Source organism: Mercenaria mercenaria, unplaced genomic scaffold (genome assembly GCF_021730395.1).
Source record: "Mercenaria mercenaria strain notata unplaced genomic scaffold, MADL_Memer_1 contig_3109, whole genome shotgun sequence".
In the NCBI taxonomy this organism is placed as follows: Eukaryota; Metazoa; Mollusca; class Bivalvia; order Venerida; family Veneridae; genus Mercenaria; species Mercenaria mercenaria.
In genome coordinates this window covers 1-23,476 of record NW_026461219.1, presented here as the reverse complement: position 1 = coordinate 23,476, position 23,476 = coordinate 1, and positions in this window count along the sequence as shown.

The following is a 23,476-nucleotide window of genomic DNA, read 5'->3' as shown; positions in this document are numbered from 1 at the left end:
AAGATTCCCCGATTTTCATTTCCTGTTTCCGCATATCGAACCTAAAATTTTACTTTGCATTTAAATAAGCGCAAAATTCTTTTTTCTAAGAAAATCAAGTTTTCGTTAACCTGTTATCGGAGAGAAAGGCGCAAATAAAAATAACTGCTTTGTTTCTGTCATTCTTCCTGATTTAAAGTCATGTGTTTGCCTCAGTTCTATCTTATTCAAATTAATTACCTACTACTATTGTTTTCGTCTCAAGCCTGAGTCATGAGTTGATATCCTTCTCTGGGAACGTCATTTTTGTAATGCCTTATCTTTTTGAAACTTATCATTATTAAATAGCAAACGGTACTATAGTTTAAATCATGATAATGTCTACAATGTATATATATACTGACGAGATAAAGAAACGCCTCATTGAAATTTGGCGTTATTTTTTTCCTAACGCTTTTAATTGTTGTGAAATGTAGTAAATCTACATGTACTCTGACCGACAAACACAGTGAACAAAAACTCGCGCGATTTCATTTAGCCATTTGTTCACTTCATGTACCTGGTCATGATTTCCTCGTGCAGTCCGTGCATGTAAACCATGTGGTTTGATTGAACGATTTTTGCACATGTACATGTGTTATACGACACACAACCATATTTTCAGCTATTCTCTGAAAAAAACATTAGTTTACGTAATGCCGAGGCTGAATTCTGAAGAGAGGGCTCAGGTTTTGGCTATGCTTGAATGTGGGCGAACGCAGGAACAAGTTGCTAGACGTTTTAACGTCTCTCGTTCGACAATTGTGCGTCTTATTCGACGTGTTAGAGACACGTGAACGTCTATCGATAGACCACGTTCAGGTAGACCGCGTGTAACGTCAATACGACAGGATAATTATAAACGTCAACGTCATTTACGTGACAGATTTGTGACGGCGCAGTCTACGTCACGTATAGTTGTAGGTAACCGTGGACGTCCAATTAGTCGACATACAGTGAGAAATCGACTCAGAGAACGCGGAATTACCTGTCGTAGGCCCTACCGCGGTCTAATTCTAACGTTACGCCACCGTCAACAACGTCTTATTTGGGCCCGCAACCATCGCGGCCAGCGTTGGCAGAACGTAGTGTTCAGTGACGAGTCGCGTTTCAACTTGTGGAACGCCGACGGACGTATCCGTGTCTATAGACGACGCCATGAACGCTACGCAAACAATTGCGTTTTGGAGCACAATCGTTACGGTGGAGGTGGAGTAATGGTGTGGGCAGCAATCAACCATAGGTTTAAGTCCCAACTCGTCGTTTGCCAAGGTAATCTCACAGCCAGGCGTTACATCGACCAGATATTACGTCATGTAGTTGTCCCTTTATTCCGTCAACGTCAAGGATTAGTCTATCAGCACGACAACGCGCGACCTCACGTTGCACGCGTCACCAGGGACTTTCTACAGGCTAGAAACATTAATGTTTTACCTTGGCAGGCGTGTTCACCGGACTGAAATCCGATTGAACACGCGTGGGATTATCTCGGACGGCGGTTACGCCAACGTCAACCCCAGCCAGCAAACGTCCTGGAACTGGTAGCAGCGCTGCACCAGGAGTGGGCCAGAATCCCACGGTATCTGTTACGCAACTGGTGCGGCTCTATGAGGCGTCGCCTTGCTGCTGTGGTTGCTAGCAGAGGTGGCCACACGCGCTACTGATTTTTCTAATGCAATTTCTCCGACCGGGCTATTAAAATTCAAGATTTAAGCATAATGCGACAATGAAATGATTTCTTATTGACCATAAATTCTTGTAAAGCATCTAATTTGCGAATGGAATTGTTCTTTTCTAATTTTGAATCACGGTTAACGAAAAATTGTATACCGAGTTTGAATGAGGCGTTTCTTTATCTCGTCAGTGTATAATACACAGTTTAAATGTAGGAACACAGCAACTGAAAAATATACTGAATATTACGCCAGTTGTGAGATTATCCGAATAAGAATAAGTCTGACGAGTCATTAAAACATGTGCTATACGTAGCATGTTATTTAGGTTGATTTTATCATAAAACCTGTCCTTTTTCAATATCAAAAAAGCACCTCAGAACGCCAAGAATGCACCAGATGGATCTATTGTTTTCAAAATGTTCCGATGGGGTGGGGTGGGGGAGATGAGGTCATGCCCACGGACCCTCCTAGTTGTTCTACTACAATTATTTTGCACCCCTTACACCAAAACTTTATCCGCCCTGAGATTTGTGAATGCCTAATTAAGTATTTTAGTTAAAACATAAAGAAGGCACTAAAACATACAATATTGCTTATTCTTGAAAACCAGACGGGGATTTCCGGTATCTTTACCGGTGCTAGAAAAGTCCATCTTACACCCCGGGGTGGTGTAAGATGACTCTCGTGCTGTAAATGACGTATAAGAACTACATATATGTAAAAAAATTGTGTAATAATTTATATTCTATTTAAGAAACGGAATGAAAATTCAATACCTTGACAGTTCCTATTGGTTCCTGATAGTATATTGTTCGACTCAAATCACGTTATTTTATCAAAACGTCATAACGTTACGCTGCGACCGGTAAAACAAAACCGGTACTTAACATTGTTGTTTGTTTTTAAAAAAGGTCATGACGTCTTTCCTGTTTACGGACGCGCTTTGTTTAAATACACTGCCATAAGAAATAGCTTTAAAAAAGAAAGCTGTTCAACTGATTTTATTTTTATTATTATTTCTTGAAACCGGTATGCAAGGAAAAGATTCTACCACTGGTTATATGTGCAGATGGAAATATCCGGCTCTCGGGTAACTGTTTAGGCGGTAACTCGGCAGAGGGCCTTGTCACCGCCTAAACAGTTACCCTCGAGGCCGGCTATTCCCATCTCTACCTACAACAAGTGAAAAAGAATCTTATAATATCGAAGTTCAAAAGTTGCTGTAGGCAAAAGAAAGTAAGTTAAGCACACAAGTGATAAAACCAGATACTATTTCGTGCTTTATCATGTCTCTGCATCATGAGTCTGGTTTGTTCTTCGATTGTTCTATGTCTTGTCATAAAAAGTAATTTTAATGTTAACATTTGACATAGACAATTTTTGATTGAATATCGAATGAGTGACGTGCTACATGTACCTACATATAGAATATAGAACTTCCTCTACTGTCTGACCGCTTCTGTTTTCGGGTGGTTAGAATCGCTGACTTAAAATCACTCGTAAGAACTCATTGATTAAGGTTATGGGTTCAATTCTTGCTACCGACCAGGTCTCTTTATGTAAGAAAGATGACAGCTTGAGTACTAGTACTTGATATTTCCAGGAACGATTGTTGGGTAAACTGCCCACCTGACATAACTGAAATAGTGTTTAAAATGGCGTAAAACCCATCAATCAAATTAAGTCCCTCGGTTGTCTTTTCTCTTATATATGATAGTTATGTAACAGGAGCTTCCGTATTCACCATTTTAATAGCTAGTTCCTCGTTTCAACTTTACACACGTACACGGTTAGTTATACACTTGTACCTCATTTAGTCTTTACACTAACTCCCCGTTTTGTTGAAACACACAATTCCACATTTTGTCTATACACAAACACCCGGTTTGTTACACATTCACCTCAGTTGGTTTAAAAACAAAATTCCCCGCTCTGAATGTGAAAAAAATCGCATTGCTTAACAACTGAAGATAGCTTTAATCTAAAGCCTCGGATAATTTTAAGATCATAAGAATAAGAGTTGATATAAATATGATAACTGTAGCTATAGTAATAAAGAAGTTCCCAGTTGGTAGGTTTATAGTTTACATCCCCGATTGGTTGCGTTTATTTCTCTTCCCTTTTTCGGCGACGCCGTCTAAATTCGTTTTCGTTACCTATGCCACGTGACTTCAGTTTGCAAATCAAACTACTTGATAACGCATTATAAATAATTTATCAAAATGGAAGATTTATGCAACACTCTGCCTGATTGGACGAGAGTGCCAATTTCTTTCACTCTGTTGATTGTGCTACGCTGAGTGAAATGTAGACAAAGCGTTTATCCTAAACGACGCTGTTCACAGTTTTAAAGCTAACTTTGGCTCAATATATTTAGCAAGAATATTGATATATCTCAAAATGATCAGTAAATTTAATAAATATGATAAAAACCTGTTAAAATACTAACATATGTCAAATTAAAGAAAGAGCTGAATACGGTCTGCGTATCACATGAATAAGGGTGTGATAAGAGTCTTTTATGTAGAGAAGTGCTTTTTAAAATATTTTTCTTGTTATAATTGTCGTCTGTATATGAAAATGTTTCTTGCTTTTGTGACTTATTCAGATTGCATATTAAAATGAGTACTTGTTTGCTTTGATATATTTGTTATACATGTAAATTATTTAACTGATTTATTATATATGAATATTTTTCTTTAGTATGGTATGCAAATATTGAACTCAGTTGAAATCTGTTTTATTATATATATGCTATATAATGACTGAATCTCATTACACTGAAATGAAGGTACGCTGCATACAGTTTATCTATGTGATATGACTACGGTTAAACTTTGCTTATGAAGGAGAAATTTTGAAATAATTACAATTGTATGTTTGCTTGACCTTCACTTTTTATAGGTGTGACGTCATTGTCCAACGATTCATGAATAGCGAATATGCTAGTTGTTAAAGTGGGATCAGTTGGCCTAGGCTATTTTAGAAATAAATAAAAATAATAAATAAAAAAAATCCTTTGATTTTTTCTCATGTATTCTAATCAAACTTGATTTGTAGCATCTTTATTAGGCCCGCAGCCAACTTTGTTCAGCTGGGACATTTGACCCCTTTTAAGGGCTGCTAGAGCTAAAACTAGAAATGCCTTTATACAGCGTCTCATGAACAGCTTGGTGGATCTTTGTCATACTTGGTCTGGAGCATCATTATAAGGTCCTCTTCCAAATTTATTTATATAGGAACTTGGGCCCTATTAGGGACCACTATAGCTAAAAGTAGATATGCCTTTCTTCGCATTAATCACTAAAATATAATGGATTTTTATCAAACTCGATGTGTAACAATATCGTAAGGTCTCCTGCTATTTTGTTACAAATTGGGATAGGGACCAATTTAGCTAAAAATATAAACACGTTTAATGACCTCTTCTCATGAACCGCTTCATGAATCTTCATCAAACTACTGCTGTAATTATTCGTCTAAGGATAAACGAAACAAAATTGCAACCCTACGAAACATTTGCGAAAAATTAAAAGAGAACCATTTAAATTGTTAAAGTGCGGTGTCTAGTTTTGCAATTTGAAAAATGTTAGTTGAAAGATGAATGTTAGATGAAAAATTCATAAACTTCTTTCCTTATTACAATTCGCCGACCATCATTTTTAAAGATATTTCTTGTTTCACCCTGTATCCATTCTAACTTATCCTAACATTTATAAACCCAAATTTCTAGTTATGTGAGAGAATGAGGATAGATAGATAGGACATGGATACATTGAAGAAATTACAGACAGTAGTATTAAATATAGTGCTTTTTGGCGGGATTTGACCTCACTTGATCCCATTTAACCTTTAATCCTTGGTCTGGATTGACCAATGCCGGACAATTAAAAAAAAAACTTTTGTTTTTTTATTGAACGTAAGTGGAGTAAAGCGTCCCCAGAAGTTTTTAGATTAAAATAAAGTACTGAAAAATATATATTTAACTTTAAAAAATATCTTAAAACCGATATTAACTTTACACACTATCATTAATTCTCTCTAGTGAGAAATCAATAACCGTCCGCGTCATTTTTGCCAGCGTGGCAATTCTCCCCGGCGAGAATTATTCTCTCTAGTGAGAAATCAATAACCGCCCGCGTCATTTTTGCCAACGTGGAACTTAACTGTCATTTTTGCCAGCGTGGCAATTCTCACCGCGAGAATTATTCTCACTGGTGAGAATAAATGTTCCTGATTTTAGTTACTATATAAGTTAAGCCGTGTTGAGTTTTGTCCCTTTGATCAAATAAAAAAAGTTTTTCCGAATTAATCATGTGCAGGATTGTTTTACAATTTCTGCAGGATATCAATGTTAGTCAATGAAACATGAAATAGGAAGTGATTGTTTGTTCAGTATGTTTTACATTGTTTAATCTCAATGTTTTATACATGTACAATAAATCATAAATGTTTATACCATTTTGTAGCATTTTTATGAAAAATAAACAATAATATCCACAGAGCGTACTTGTTTTGTCTTGATATTGCATGTTGTTATACTTGACTCCAGGTATATATTTAATTACTTCTTTTGGTGGAGGAAGTCCAAATGGGTCAAAGTACAAAGTACTTTTCCGAAAACCTCTGGTTTGACCAAAGTACATGTTATTTACATAACAAACCCAATGTATTCCAGGTCCGACAGAGTCGTCCAAATTTATAATTCTGCACTCGTCCTTTGCTTTTGTTTTTGGTAAACCTGGTAAATTATTTCTACTAAATACACCCCTAAAGTTTTTAATTTTCAATTGTTTAACCCAATGTTCAATTTCAAAGTTAGAAATAGGTTTGTTTATAAATTTTATTTTATTTTTTACTATAGGAATTCTTCTGTAAGGTCTCCTCTGAGAATCAATCTGTATACCCCGTCCATGTCCCTTACCACTTAACAAAGATGTAATCAAAGGTATTCCTAGACTAGCAGCCAACATACCCAGGAACCCACCGTCTTGTTTTTGTTTTTGTGTTAATTTTATTACTCCAGACCCCACTAGTTGTTTTCTTTGATTAGGTGTAAGATATGGTGATATCATGTTTCTCTTATTATTAACTACCGAAATCACACCATTTCCAAGTATTTTACTTACACCAGTACTGGCAAGCCCAGACAAAGCGCCGATGCCTAGAAGGGCTAATATTTTTGGAGCTATTTTTGCCGCCATTGGAAGAATTGTTTTTCCTATTAAACCAGCCAAAGCTCCTAAAAATCCGCCATTTTGACCTTGACTGGACATTTGTTTTTTTGAAATTGTAATTTCTAATCCCTTATTATTTCTGATAGACTTTTCAATTTGATTAATTTGTGTTTTTGTTAAAAGTAAAGGGAAATTTCCACGCAATTGTTCATGTTTTAATCTAAACGTATGTGGAATTTTATTATTATAAGCTTGTGCTAAATTTTTCTTTTGTCCATCTGTTAGGTAAACTTTATATTCAATATAATTTGATGTCATTATATATTAAATTTATATTTTATTTACACAATAACAAGTTCATTTCCAATAGTATTTATTTTAACTGTTTCTTCATATAATACAATTGCATAAATACGATATATTGCAGTGGGAAGTGTATTTAAACGTAAGTGTAATGTGATATGCTTAGGATCTTCTGTCATTCCTTCCTTTTTGAATTCTAAGTTAAAATGAACAAATCCAAACAAACTTTGAAAATTAAATCTATTTAAGAGACTTCCAGTGGTTTTGTTATTTTGTTTATAATAATAATTAAGAACATCATCATAAATTCTTGATATACTTGTGTATTCCGTTTCAGGATAAAAAACACCATTACCAACTTCAAGACGGCAAGATTCCAGCCTACAATCATTATCTACTGCATTAGCTTTAAATGTATCTAATAAATGTGGATTATGTTCTTGTGAATTACTTTAATCAGGTCGTTGTAAATAAACAAACACATGTTCGGGTTTTGTTACACCAGCTGTTATTCTAAAAGTTGTATTAACCTGTTGCGTATCGGTTGACTGTGAAATCATTTCACGAAGGTATTTCCAACTTGTTGCTTTCATATATCTTTCAGAAATTAAATTAATTTCATATGGATTAAAAATTAAGCATGGAACCCACAATATTAATCTAGTTACAATTACCCTACCCGGATCAGCAGCATTACCTCTAAAAATTAATTCATCATCATTTGTTAATTGAAGTGTTATTTGTATTTGACTTGGTGGTAACATGTTTTGTTCCAAACCCTGAAAAAATGAACGATTATTTAATGGAATTTTAGCATAAACCTCAGCACCACCCTGGATTAATCCTTTTCTAAAAGCAAAGCCTTTATTATCAGCGATAACAGTAGTATCAGTAGTATCTAAATAAATAAATTCATTTGTTCCAGTTGTTTCTGCATAATCCTTAGATAGTTCAACTAAATCATTTACATTTATTACCTTGTATAAATTATTACAATCATAAACAATGTTTCTATTTTGTTTTACTATAAGTTGATCAATTAATGAAGCTGCATTATTAATTAAAGCAATTAGATCTCCATCAGCATAATTATTACAATTAGCAAACTTATTTACTTTAAAGGTCCATTACTAAGGGAAAGTGAGTTGGCAATTTTTTTCATAGCCAGTGCATAGACTTCTGCAAGACACTAAATAATGAAGATTGGCAGGTCAAAATTTACAGAAGGTCTTTGGAACTCAAAGAAATGTATGTGTATTATGTCGAAATTTCAATGAATCGACAGAATGACCCCCCAGGTCTTTTTAACTTTCTTCATACTTCATAGAAAAATAATTGTACATATACTGTGATTTATTTCGAATTTCTACATATCAACTTTCATTTTCCAATAAAATGAAATAGTTTCTGTGCTTTTTAAAAGAAATTAAAATGTTCACTTTCCTTAGTATTGGACCTTTAAAACTTACTTCAAAATAACCATTATACCAATCAAAATATGAACTTCTATCATTAATTGTAAAGTGATACCCACTTTTTTGTTGTTTAACATTATTTCCCAAGACAGATATTAAAGCTGTATCTAATTGAATAGGAGTTAGTTCGTATCTTTCACAATATTGTTTTGTTCTAAACATGTATATATTATATATTATTTTATTTTTTATAAACTAATCTGTTAATACGTTTACGCGTCCCAGAACCTGACAATAATCTATTTAATCTTATATTAATATCCTCCTCGTCCTCATTATTTGAATTTGTTTTTTTTTTGTAATTCCTTAGCAGTTAAATTACTAACTGCCAGAGAAGTTTTCTTTATAAATTTTTCAACAATTTTATTAGCAGCTAAATTTCCAACTTCCATTCCAACCTTTTTTTTCCACTTTCAAGTGCTGCTTTTCCTGCTGTTTCCATAGCCTTTTTTCCAGCTGTGCTAATTGAAGATGCAACTCCACTTGAAAACAATTTTGTCAAAGTGTCAAAGATACCTGTACCGTGTATATTTTCTTCTCCCGTGTGAGCATCAACATAAATAAATATTCCTTTATTTTTGTCATAAACTTTCTTGTATATTATATAAAACTAAAATTTATTAATTATTTAATTAAAGTTTTAAAACTTTAGTTTTAATTAATTTCTTTTAATATTAGTGTAAAACATGTTTCAGCCCCATTAAAATTAATTATTCTACCAAATACATCTGTAATATATATTCTTATTGAATTTATAATATATATTTATTAATTTCAGAATATCCAACTCTGTTTGGTTCTTTTGTAAAAGGATAAGCTCCTGTTAAATCTGCAGTACTTAAAGCATAGATAATATCACTAAAATTACCACCAGCAAGTGAATTATCATAAGATCACAATGAATATAAATTGTATCCACAGAATTAGTTATATTTGGTGTTGTAGTTCCCCATTCAGTATTTCTCAATGCTTTTTTTCTCAAATCCAAGCAATGTATGAAAATTTGACATTCTTAAATCCAACATAAAATTATCATAAATTGAAATCAAAATCTTAAAACTATTTAAATCAAATTCCAAACTTATTGGAGCAATGTCTGATTTATCAAATTCATAATCACCATTACTTATTAATGTTTCTCTGATATAATTATTAATGTCTGTATAACTGTAAGAACCATTTGTAAATATAATATCTTTCCATTCTTTACCATTATCATAACGAATTCTTTTATTATTATATTCATCACTTATATTATGCCAAGAGTAAGTCATAGTGTTAATACTATCCAAACCAACAACATAAGTTTTATTTTTATCTAAATTTAAAGAACGACTAAATCTGACTGTAAAATCACTTGGAGTATTTTTATTATCATCTTTAACTGTTTCAGAACTTAATACTATTTTTTTTGTTCCATTTATATATTCAAGAAAAATAATTTTTATATAACAATTCATGTTGTTCTGGTAACAATTTATTCATTTTTAATAATTCATCAATTATACTAATACCTTCATTTTTTAGTTCTTCATTATTATTTCCAGCATCAATTGAACCACAAATTAACTCCAAGTCATTAACCAATTCTTCTGCATTACATGGACAAACGTCATAGCCCTGTCCCCTAATTACTTTTTTTAAATTTCATAGATCTTTTATTGATAGGTAATCCTGACTTTTCTGTTATTCTTTGAATATTTTTCTAGAATGAATTGAATGCTTTTTATTATTATATCTTTTATTAATCAAATCAATCAAATCATTATCTACTTTAGTGTTTATTACTTCTTTTCCAGTTATTCTATCTTTAGCAATTAATTTATTTTGACCATAAAGTTTATTTAAGTTAATAATTAAATTTCCATATTGACCATTTGGTGAAACTTTATATGGATTATGATATCTTATTCCTTTTCCCATATATTTTTCTTGTGTTAGAATATCACCGATTACTTTTCTATATTTTTTATAATTATCTGACTTAGCTATAATTGCTTCCCTTTGCTTCAGCTCGAGATTTGTGGGGTTTTTCATTCTACTTATTGCACCAGATTCATTACCCATTTTTTTTATTTTCTTTGATACCTTTTCTATGATATTTTCTACTTCTTCCCTAGTCATTATTTCATCACGATTTTCAGATTCGGTGTGAAAAAATTCAAATACTTCTTGCGGCGTCCAATATTGTTTTACATCTAAAAGATCTAAATCAATTTCTTTATTTAATACTCCCGAATCAAATTCTTTTGGTCTTGCTCCCAATTCTTCTTCTTCTGATTCTTCAGTTGTATCATCAGTTCTTTCAGTTATTCCCATCTTTTCTCTTCCATAATCTTCTAATTTCTTAAGTTCATCTTGAGGAACCTCAACAGATTCATCTCCCCAATCTATCGGTGTATAAGGAGTCGATTTTAAAGCTTGTTGTTTTTTAGATTCTTCTTGCATTCCTTTAGTTAATTCAGTAATACCTTGTGTCAGATCTTCTGATATACTTTTTGGAAGTAACGCTAATTGCTCTTTAATTCCAGGTAATGCTTTTAACTGACTTGATAATTTTTCTTTTTGACTTTCTATTCCTTCAGTAATTGGTTTGTAAATTTCATTATACATATCTTGACTAGTAGCTTTTCTTATTTTTTCTCTTCTTATTTCTTCTCTTTTAGTTTTTACTTTTTGTTCAACTATGTTGTTTAGTTCTCTTATTTCTTTGGGTTTTGCTAACATTTATATAATAATGTAAGATAATGTAAAATAATGTAAGATAAGGAAAGATATTGTAAAATAATATAATATTATTATTTAATGGAAATTCCAAATTATGATACAAAAAGTGATAAATCCAATAACTTTAAACAACATTATCCTTTTATGCCTTATTCATGTTTTAGAATGTTAATATGTGGATCTTCTGGATCTGGAAAAACAAATACATTAATGCATATGATACGAAAACCTTTTATATATTATGATAAACTATACCTATATGCTAAAAAACTAGAACAATCTAAATATCAGGATTTAATTAACCAATTAAGTCAAATTGCAAAAAAAAATTAAACTAGATCCAAATGAAATACTTGAATGTTCTAATAATGAAATAATTGATGTTTATGATCTTGAATCAGAAAAACAAAACGTAGTAATATTTGATGATTTTGTATGTGAAGATAAAAAGATTCAAAATGAAATAACAAAATACTTTCTTCAAGGACGTCACAAAAACTGTTGTGTTATTTATTTAAGTCAGTCTTACTATAAAACACCAAAAGATATTCGGATTAACTGTTCACATTATATCTTATTTGAAAGTCCAGGTAAAAGAGAAAATGATATGATTTGTAATGAACAAAATATTAACCCTAACTCTTTTGCTAATGCAACAAAACAAAAATATGATTTCTTATATGTTAACAAACCAAGGAAGATTTTTAAAAAAACTTTACAGGAATTATATAATAATTATATAATGGGAGTTTTTAATGATGTAAAACAAATAAGTGAACCCGACAGTATAAGTAAAGTTAAATTTGATATTGATTTAAGTGATTATGCTACTAAAAACAATTAAAAAAACTTAAAAAGGAAACGGAATCGTATCTTCACAGAAATAAGGAACTTGATAACACAATGAATAGAGCATTAGATATGGGAGGTAATGAAATAATCAACCTAGGAAATCCAGATAAACCCAACGATGCAGTTTCAAGACGGTTTATGCTTAAAAAAGTTCAAAGTGTAATAGATGACTATAATCTTGAAGACATTAAAAGTATAAAACAGACACTAGAAGCAGAAGTAAAGAATATTGAAGATTTAACAAAAGATTTCAAAAAAAATTCATTATTAATAGTTCAATTACAAGATAAAATTGAAAAAGAAATGAAAGCTATGGTTGATTCTATTAAAGAACTTGAAGAGAAATCTGCTTTGACAGATTAAAACATAAAAGAAGTATTTCGGGTCAATTTAAACATTTTATTCACTCAAGTTCAAGAATTAAAAGATAATATGATTAACACGAAGAACTAAAAGACAAGATTATTGAAGCTGAGAAAAAGTTACAAAATATGTATCAGTTAGAAATCAGAACAGAAATAAATAAACTAAATACTGAAATGATAAAAGGGAATCAAGATTTACTCGATACATTTTCAAATAAATTTGCAGAATATAAATCAGAACTGGAAAAGGCAGCTTCACAAAGAGGTGATGACCATGACACTGCATTAAATAACCTTAAAAAAGAGCTCAATTCTAAAATAGAAAACTTTAAGAAACAACTTCGGATCTTGTTTAGTAATGTCGACACACGTCAAAATTTAAAATATGCAGACTTAAGTAATCTCACAGGTTTAATACAAAAAGATATCAATGAATTTAATGATAAAATTAAAACAATAATAAATGATCTGGACTTTGTAGTTGAAATATCAGCTAAACAAGAAGAATTAACCACTGCTAATACCCAAGCAATTTCCACTAATGCAGAAGAAATTACAAAAGTAAAAAATGTTTTCTTAAAACAAGAAATGCAATTAGCTAGAACAAAGACTGTTGTTGACAATTTATCTGCTTCTGAAGTTGCTACAACAAAACGACTTGATGATTTAGCTGAAGTAATTCTTGAACTAAATGGAAATTATAAAGCAATAGAAGATGAACTAGAAACAGTAAGACGTGAAATGTTTCTTTTTGAACATTACAATAACAAACAACTACATGTAACGGTTTTTGATTTATTCAAACCATATGATATTGAAGATAAACAATTACAACAAAAGGTAAAGACCCAAGATTTTTTTGCATTATTTGGAATACGAGCTAATAAGATTACAGATTATAAAAGTTTTATTAAAAAAGGAAAAATAAATTTCTAATCGAACAAGATGAGGATTATATAATTGAACTTAACATTATCGTAGGTATCGTAGACTCCTTTAATAAAAGTTTTGATTTTATTTTTAGCGGGTTGGGGCTGGATGGTCACACAAATGGAATAGAGTATATAAAACCTGAGGTTAAAAATACAACACTTGTTTTTAAGAAAAAAATAATTTAAGCAAAAAAAACATGGTTTGCAATTTTACCAAATGTAGACATATCGAAATCACCTGGATATTATGATAAATTTACTATAGAACCAGGAAGTTATCTCAAAATATATCTAGTCAATTGATTTATTTCCATTTATTTCCATTTTATATAATGGGAATATTCAATAATATAAATGAAAAAGTAAGTAAAATAGAAAAAAAATAATAAGAAAACCTCCATTGTTCTTAACATACCGAAGATACCGATAGTGGATTATTTCAATAGAAAGTTGTAAATGTTAGTCCTGGTTTAGTTCAAAATGGTAATAATGTAACAATTAATTTTAATTGCATCTTAATTATTCTTATTGATGCAATTAAATTAGATAAAGGAGAAGCTAAATTACAACTAAAAACAAAGAAAATATAATTCTTCAAAGTTACAATGCCAAAACTAACAGAAAAAAATGAATCTATTTCTATTAATTATGCTAATGAATTTAAAATGAATGATGTTATTTATATTAATTCTTTAAACGTTAAAAATATTCAATTAACCATTTATGGTTCTGTATAACCGTAAGATAATGTATCAATACCATTATCAAGAATATATCTTTTATCGTCATAACATAATAAAGATGTTTAATTTATAACATAGCTGGAAAGATTATGCTTATCAGAACGAATAACTTTAAAGGTGTGATTACTTCGGGTTGAATTAAACAAAGTATCTTTGTAATTTTTAGGAATTATTGTTCTCTTTACAACATGTTTTTTAATTCCTTTACATTTTTCAATCTCCTGGTTTTCCTTCCCAGACGAATTTTTTAATAAATATGAATACATTTTACTACGTTATCCAACAAATTCAACGATTGGAATACCGGCAGCTTCCTCTATAAATTGTCCAATTACTTTTTTATTATTGTCAAAATAAAATTTTGAATTACAATCCTAATCACTATTATCAAATAAATCTTTTTCCTTATAAAAATCCTCATATGCATCTTTGGTTTTATTTCATAACAAAATGAATCAGTGTCAGTGAATAGTAATTTAGAATTACTTTTATACTTTTCCTTAATGTAATTATAATGAAAATCATACATTAAATATTTTGATAAATCTAGAATGCACATTCCAACATAACAAGGTCTGTTTAATAACAAGCTTTCTTTTATTCTATGAATACCAAATAAATTCTTGTTAAACATCGTTGAACTAACAAATGAAGGTTTTGCTATATACTTCAATAAAATATTTTCATCATGCGTCAGCTTAATATTGATTCTTTTACGTAAATTCTCCATCGTCTTACCGAATACAGAATTGTTCATTAACTTAAAAAAGTCTTTTTCAAATGAATTTTTTGCTTTAGATCTTTTTTGAGTATTAAAATCAATATACTTTTTTAACCAAGGACTTTCGTCAAAAGTTAATATTCTGTGTATTGTTGTTACTTTTAACCCTAATTGTGCATATAGTTCAAGGTTTTTATAATGAACAACATAATTTTGTTTTCTCATTAAAGTTGGGACTAATTCTTTTACATTACTTTTTCCTATTTCAAATTCTGTTTTAATATTATTACTATAATTTGAAAGCCATTCGTCTGGTATTTTGATTTTTTCAGGAGCCAAAGGATAATCATTATGTACAGTATGTAATTCTCTTGGATATTCAAGATCACATTCAACTATAAAGTTAGTTTTATCTTTTGCAATTAATTTTTTAAATGGTTTTTCGGATATAAATTTGAAGTTTCCAGAGGGCAAAGGTCGACACATGGCCCAACCATAAAGATTATTGGCGTCGAGGTACATAATGTATTTAGATTCTAATTTAGGATCATAATCTTTCATATATTTATTGTTTGCGTTACTGTATCTGTTTGAAATATAACTTATTCCTCCACTCAGTCCCTTTTCAATAAAAAGATACATATCAATATCAGTTATTAAATCTGACTGAATTCCAGTCATTTTTAACATTACATCCCAGGCTAAACCAGGACTACTAAAATAATGGCAAGGATCTAATTTGTAGTACTCTAAACATAGTTTTCTAAAAGTTTCGAATGTATCATTTAAAAGTAAAACATCAGTTTTTAAATATAGATCATGATATTCTCCCATTGTTTTAATTTTAAATTTATTCCAAACATTTTTAGCATGTTCATATTCTTCATTAGATATGTTTGTTTCGTTTAAAATTGAATAAAACTCTTCTTTAGAAGGAAGTGTTGTTTCTTTGAATTTTTCAAATGAATCCATGTAATCATATGTATAAATACCTTTTGTTTTTAATAATTCAACACTTTCACAATTAAATTCAGTTGAAGTGTATTTAAATTCTGGAATATTTCTTACTAAGTTATCCAATGATTGAGACATAAATTGGAATGAATCAATAAAGACCAAGTCGGAAATCATAAATGCCATATATCTTTCCATATTGTTAGGAATAACTTTAATTTCTTTTTTGAATTTTCCTATTTGTTGCATAATAAAATGGCCGTCATAACCTCTTAAATTATGAAAAATAACAGGAATTTTGTGTGTTAGTCTAAAATTAATATTACATTCTGAGTGAGCACTTCCTCTGAATTTTCCTGTTATATGACAATGATCTCTTACTTTGATTGAATCTTCTATATATTCCTTTTCACAGATATGACAAAACTTTTGTTTTTTAAATTCAATTTCGTCTTTTTTAGACATTCTTAATTCTTTTCTTTGTTAAAGTGCTCTTTAAATACTTCTTTACAATATTCCTCTTCCTCAAGCATTTTTTTCAATAAATTTATAAACTGCATTAGGGTCTCTATAATCTGGGTTGGTTTGGTATATTTATCGTCATAACAACAAACAACTTTATAGCCGTAACCACAATCTATATGATTTTGATATGGTTCAGTAAATGAAGATTCAGGTGATGGTAAAGCAGTTAAAACTTTTTAGTTATTGATTCAAAATCAGCATAAATTACAAAAGGTTCTGCTAAACCTTTATGATAATTTTCAAATTGTACTTTACTTCCCTCATTTGAATTTTTTTACAGCTTGAACACCATTAATAGCTAAACAATTTGGTATGTGTTCATTTAATTATTCTTTCTTGTGTAAAACATTGTAAACATGTTTTACAAAAAATGTTTTTTATGCTGATATTTTGTTTTTTTTAAACATTAATCTATTAAAGTCTTTTATCCAAACATAATGATGGACCGAGGTCTCTGGTGACGGTTCCTTGGAACCCTCGGGGGTTTTAACCCACTTACAGTCGCCATTTATCTTATCTTTATTGATTACTAACATGTCACAGTGTTCTTCGTATTGATATTTTGGTATGTACAATGGATAAATTCCTGTAGGTTCTTCATAACCAGATATATTAAATGATATTTCATTTAAAACTTCTATTTTAGGTATTTGATTTAGTGTAACAGGAAATTTAATTCTAGTATAATCAAGATCGTTTATATGTTTTTTATATTTTGAAACTTCTTGAGGATCTTTTTCAACAGGAAATTTATAAGCTAAATGACACCATCTAAAACATTCGTTATCATCATTCTTTATATTAATTAATCCTTTCATTGGATGTTGTAACGGATTTTTGGTAACTCTAAATAACTTAAAGCAACCAGTGGTGCATATTTATATTTATTTATATAATGAGCGTCAACTGACTCTATTCTCCAACCACTTCCTTCTGAAATCCAGTTGCCAATTCTATTTATTATTTCATCAAAAGCTTGACGTAAAGTGATTTTTATTTCGTTTGTGTTAATAATTTCTAAAGCCTTTGATTGAAAATAAGCTGATTTATATATTGTATCTGTTGCACTCATTTTTACAAAAGTTATTTTTAAAACAACGTTTATTTTTATACCTTTAAAAGCTTTAAGTGCAGATTTAAGTATTTCATAAGAGTCGTTTATAGTTAAATATAATTGATTTTTTTTTATCTTGTTTATATTCAATTTTAATTTCAAATTTCTTATAATATTGCTTTGTAGATCTCTCAATTTCCATCTATATATTATATTTAGAAAATAAAATTCGTTAAGCAAAAAAGGATTTAAAAAATAATAAAATAAATAAAGTTTAAGAAGAAATAAAATATTTAAATTTATATCTTTTTCCATTAGTTTTTTGATATTCCACTTTTTACTCTGTTTTTCCCTTCACAGCACATTTTTATTAACCCTGAATTAATACCGAGGTCTTTAAATGCTGCGTAAGTGCTTTTATATATTTTTTCTTCATTAGTGTCACAATCGGTTGCAATAACTCTTTTAGGGTTGTTTCGATAATTATTTGGTCTGGGACAATCACATAACCTTTCGACATTTTCTTCTTCAGCTAATAGACAACCACAGTCCCGTCCAAATAAATTCCTTTCTAATAGATAAGGATCTATAACATTTTGTAATTTAACAATGACATGATTCTTTTATTCATCGCTAACTATTTGATCAAATTTTGATTTAATAACGTTTCTTCTTTTGAGTACTTTTTTATATGAATTATTGTCTGGATTCATTATTTCTCCTAAAGTACTAGATAATTTTGACATAATCATTCTATCTACCTTTCTATTAACCATCTATATATAATATACTTATAGAAAAATATCTTTAAAAAACACACCTAAAGAACATTTAAAAAATGGTTAATATTATCTATATCTTTTGAATAAGACTTTAAAGTTATTTTTTCTAAATTGTTATCAACTGTTAAAATTTTAATTCCTTCTTGAGATATTCTGTTTAACCATTCTTCGTGTAATTTGTGTAGTTTTTCTAAATAATCTAAACCAACTCTGTTTTCTTCAGTTCTGTTTCTTTTTTGAAGTCTTTTGAAACATATTTTAGGATCGGTTTTAACATAAATAAAAGCATCAATTGGGGTTTTTCCATGTATTTTAATAACATGATCAATCAAGAAAAGATTGTATACTGCCCATTCGGGATCATTTATAACTCCGGTGACGTGATATTGTTTTGTAAAGACATTGCTGTTTGTTAAATAACATCGTTCAAGAAAAGAAACACCATCAAAGTTTTTAGCAGAATTTAACATTTTTATGTGACTGTTTCAAGTTGCCAATTGAAAAGGAAATGAATATTTTAGAGGTTCTTGAGCAGCAAGTTCTAAAAGGTTATATGAATTTTGCTTGGGTTCATAACATTTTGCCATTCATGAATTGGTTCTGGAATTATATTAAAATTAGGATTATATTCTTTAATAATATCTAAAAACGTAGTTTTTCCTGATGCAATATTACATTCAACTGATATAATTTTTCTCACCTATATAAAATACTTATAGAAAAAATCTTTAATATAACTCTTCTTCTTTTTTACTTTTATATCCGTTAAGTTTAAATTCCTTCATATATGTTTCAAAAGGCATTGAATAATTTTTTTCTTTCTGCATTTCTAACAGTATTGTAAAAATATCCTGAATAACTTTTGTCTCTTCTTCTTTGTTTACTTTTCCGATATGTGCTTTTGTTATTAGTTGTTTTATTTTGTGGTGATGCAATTTTAAAATAGTTTTTTTGTCTTCAACTTTTAGTCTATCAATAAGTATAGTAATTATTGATGGAACAGCACCAGCAACTGCTACAAATATAGGAATGGCTGGAACAAGTGCTAATGCAGCTGAGCAACCAAAAGTACCTGCTGTAATTTGTAATCCTGTATTTACTCTTCCGCAAAACTTATAACTTTTTCTGTAAGCGGCAGCTAGTTTAGTTAAGTGAATAATTAATCGATCTATTGTTTCTATTCCATTATTAGAAATTAGATTTTTATTACTCATTTATATAATATATTTTCAATTTAAATTTCTTCCAATTCACTAAATGGTACCCAACTATTAAAATTTTCATTGTAACCTTTCCATTTTACTAAAGCTTGTTTTTTCTTATAGTCTCGTTTGATAACTTTTTCTATTCTAAAAACCTCTTGTTTAGTAGATAAATTTCTTGCTCATAAAATGAACCCTGAATTATTTCATTATTTAAATATTTTATAGTGTATGTTCTGGGATTTGTATTATTAATTCCATGAATTATAAATATTTCCTCTGTCCAGTTTGGTGTATATCCTTTTTCAAAATGTCTTTTAAGTTTGCTTAAGCGAACTCGATCATCAATTTTAAATTTTGGTTTACTCTTTGGTATCTTTAAATTACCATATAAGTTAAAGTAAACAGTACCTTTATTTAAGTTTTTACTGGCTTCGGTTGGTGTCATTTTTATACTAGAATGTTTTGTTTTGTTATATTTATCAAACATATCCTGTAAATTATCTAAATAAGTATAAGTATTATTTGCTGTAAAATATTTCCACATTATTCTTTTTAAACTTCTACTAAATCTTTCAATAACTACAGCTTTTCCTTCATTAAATGTATGATACATGTTAATCTTACTTTTATTCAAATATGATTCAAACTTTTTAGTACAAAATCCTTTTCCTTCATTTGCCCATAAATTTGTTGGTGTTCTGTCTTCAGAAATTACTTTTTCAAATGTTTCAGTAACAGATTCTCCGGTTTTATTCTTTAATGGAATAACCCAAGCATATTTACTAAATATATCAATAACGGTTAACAAGTACTTTACTCCTTTATTATATTTTGAAAAAGCTTGCATGTCAACTAAATCAGCTGACCAAGTATCATCAATGTCGTGGACAATCACTCTTCGTTTCCTACATTTTCTTTTAATTGGTTTGTGTAATTCTTCTGCTAATTCATCACTCCAGCGGTAGCTTGGTACAGTTATTTCGGGGGTCTTTTTGAGTAAATACTTTACCCCCTTTTCCCGTTTTTTGACTTCCGTTTTTGTCCGAGACCAAGTTTATATTTCGTTTTAATTGCAGGTTTTACAACTAAATGTTTTGCAATTTTTTCTCCAAATGTTTTTGATTTAGTGTTATTTAAGTTGGAAAGCATTTGTTTGTCACATGTACTTTTTTTTACACCGCTGTCGTAGCAAAAGTCATGGGTCTTACATACTACGTCCAGTTCGTTGACAGGAGGTCCATTATCTAAAGGATTTCCTGGCCCACAATAGTTATATCCTGGAAGTGTTAAACCTTTTTTAGGTAATAAAGGTAACATTGCTTTATAGATGTCTAAATTACCTGCTGTGATAGTACTTTTAACAAATTTTGATTTCATTCTTCCACAAGATGAACAGGTAGCTATTATCATTCTTTTCCCGTTTTTTGTTGTAGCATAATGGAGATTTATATTATCAGTAAATCTTCTTTCTTTCAAACAATATATTTTATTTTGTAAACTCATCTATATTATATGTATCTAAATTTAAATCATACAATATCAAGACAAAACAAGTACGCTCTGTGGATATTATTGTTTATTTTTCATAAAAATGCTACAAAATGGTATAAACATTTATGATTTATTGTATATATTGTATAAAACATTGAGAGTAAACAATGTAAAACATACTGAACAAACAATCACTTCCTATTTCATGTTTCATTGACTAACATTGATATCCTGCAGAAATTGTAAAACAATCCTGCACATGATTAATTCGGAAAAACTTTTTTTATTTGATCAAAGGGACAAAACTCAACACGGCTTAACTTATATAGTAACTAAAATCAGGAACATTAATTCTCACCAGTGAGAATAATTCTCGCGGTGAGAATTGCCACGCTGGCAAAAATAATGACAGTTAAGTTCCACGTTGGCAAAAATGACGCGGGCGGTTATTGATTTCTCACTAGAGAGAATAATTCTCGCCGGGGAGAATTGCCACTATGCAAAAATGACGCGGACGGTTATTGATTTCTCACTAGAGAGAATTAATGATAGTGTGTAAAGTTAATATCGGTTTTAAGATATTTCTTAAAGTTAAATATATATTTTTAAAGTTAAATATATATTTTTCAGTACTTTAATTTAATCTAAAAACTTCTGGGGACGCTTTAGTCCACTTACGTTCAATAAAAAAACAAAAGTGTTTTTTTGAATTGTCCGGCATTGGTCAATCCAGACCAAGGATTAAAGGTTAAATAGGGTCAAGTGAGGTCAAATCCCGCCAAAAGCGCTATATTTAATACTACTACAGACCTAACTTAAGAAGTGTAAATGACATCAATGACTAAAAGTAATAATTACATATACATTTAAAACAGAGAATGCCACTTACTTAATATATGTAAAAGCAAAATGAACATAATAAAACACCTATCTACAATGCTAAAAAATTTGTTCTCTTTAAAATCAGATGTCAGGTTTTGGCAGTATAACGCAGCAATGCAGAATTACAGAGTATAAACGTTAGTTTTTCCGTATCGCTATGAGACAAAAAAGAATGATCTATTTCAACAGCTTTAGCAAACAAAGGTATGTGATACTCATCATATGCTCTACAGTGTAAGATTACATGAGACTCATCTTCTATCTATTTTCTATCTTCAACAGGGGCCTCCGTGGCCGAGTGGTTAAGGCCGCTGACTTCAAATCACTTGCCCCTCATCGATGTGGGTTCGAGCCTCACTCGGGGCGTTGAATTCTTCATGTGAGGAAGCCATCCAGCTGGCTTACGGAAGGTCGGTGGTTCTACCCAGGTACCCGCTCGTGATGAAATAATGCACGGAGCGGCACCTGGGGTCTTCCTCCACCATCAAAGCTGGAAAGTCGCCATATGACCTATAATTGTGTCGGTGCGACGTTAAACCCAACAAAAATAAAATCTATCTTCAACAGGTAAATTTTCAAATCTACCAGTTTCTATGCGTAATGGTGCTACTCCGCACATTTACTCAATGCTGACCTATGTTGGAGAGGCATAATTAACTTACAATAACTTTCTGTGCAAAATTAATTGTTGAAAAGACTGTAAGTACGCAGTTTATTACGCCCCCTACCAGATGTACCCACAATGCTGTTAATCTGAGTCAACCAACTTTGCCTAAACAGCTGCAGTAATAACTCTTCTACTTTACTTAAAATAACATGTTTAGGTATATCTGTATCATACTACAATATATATCAAGGTTCAGTGAACTCAATTTCTGTTTAACACAATAAAACCAATTACGACACGAGTTATTGCCCTTTGAACACGCCCAGAGTGCAATTTGTTTGTTAAGGCGTGATGACTTTAAAATTGAAAGGCGTGAACAATAAGTACATATCGACTTCCAATGTCGACCTACAATTGGCAGCCACCCCATTTCTCCTATAACTGCTGCATTTGGGGTATATTTCCCTATCCCTAGCTAAAACCGCATAGCTCTGTTAAACACAGCATTTGTACAAGAAAAGGACTTGCATCCATAAATAACTATGCCATAATTGATAACAGACCATACAACAGAATCAAAAAGTTTACAGTAACTGTAAACATCAAAAGGAACCCCACCAATGTACTTGCACTTGGCAATTACAAGCCCTAATGCGCGGCTAGCACTCTAAGCTACAGACTTAGCAGTAATATTCCAATCTAGAAACTCATGCAATACTAAACCAAGGTAAATGTATATATCGACAACCTGTTTAGTATCTTGACCACATTTATATATACAGTCTGTTCTACTGTCACTTTACTTTTACTACAGTTAATTTCCATGTCATTCCTACAACACCAGTCATATAGTTTATCTAGCAGAAAATGCATATCTGCTGAATTTTCAGTCAGCAAGACAATATCATCTGCATATAACATTATACAAATTTCATCATTATTCGCTGATATACCTTTACCAAAGGATTTCAAGTATACTGCCAGATC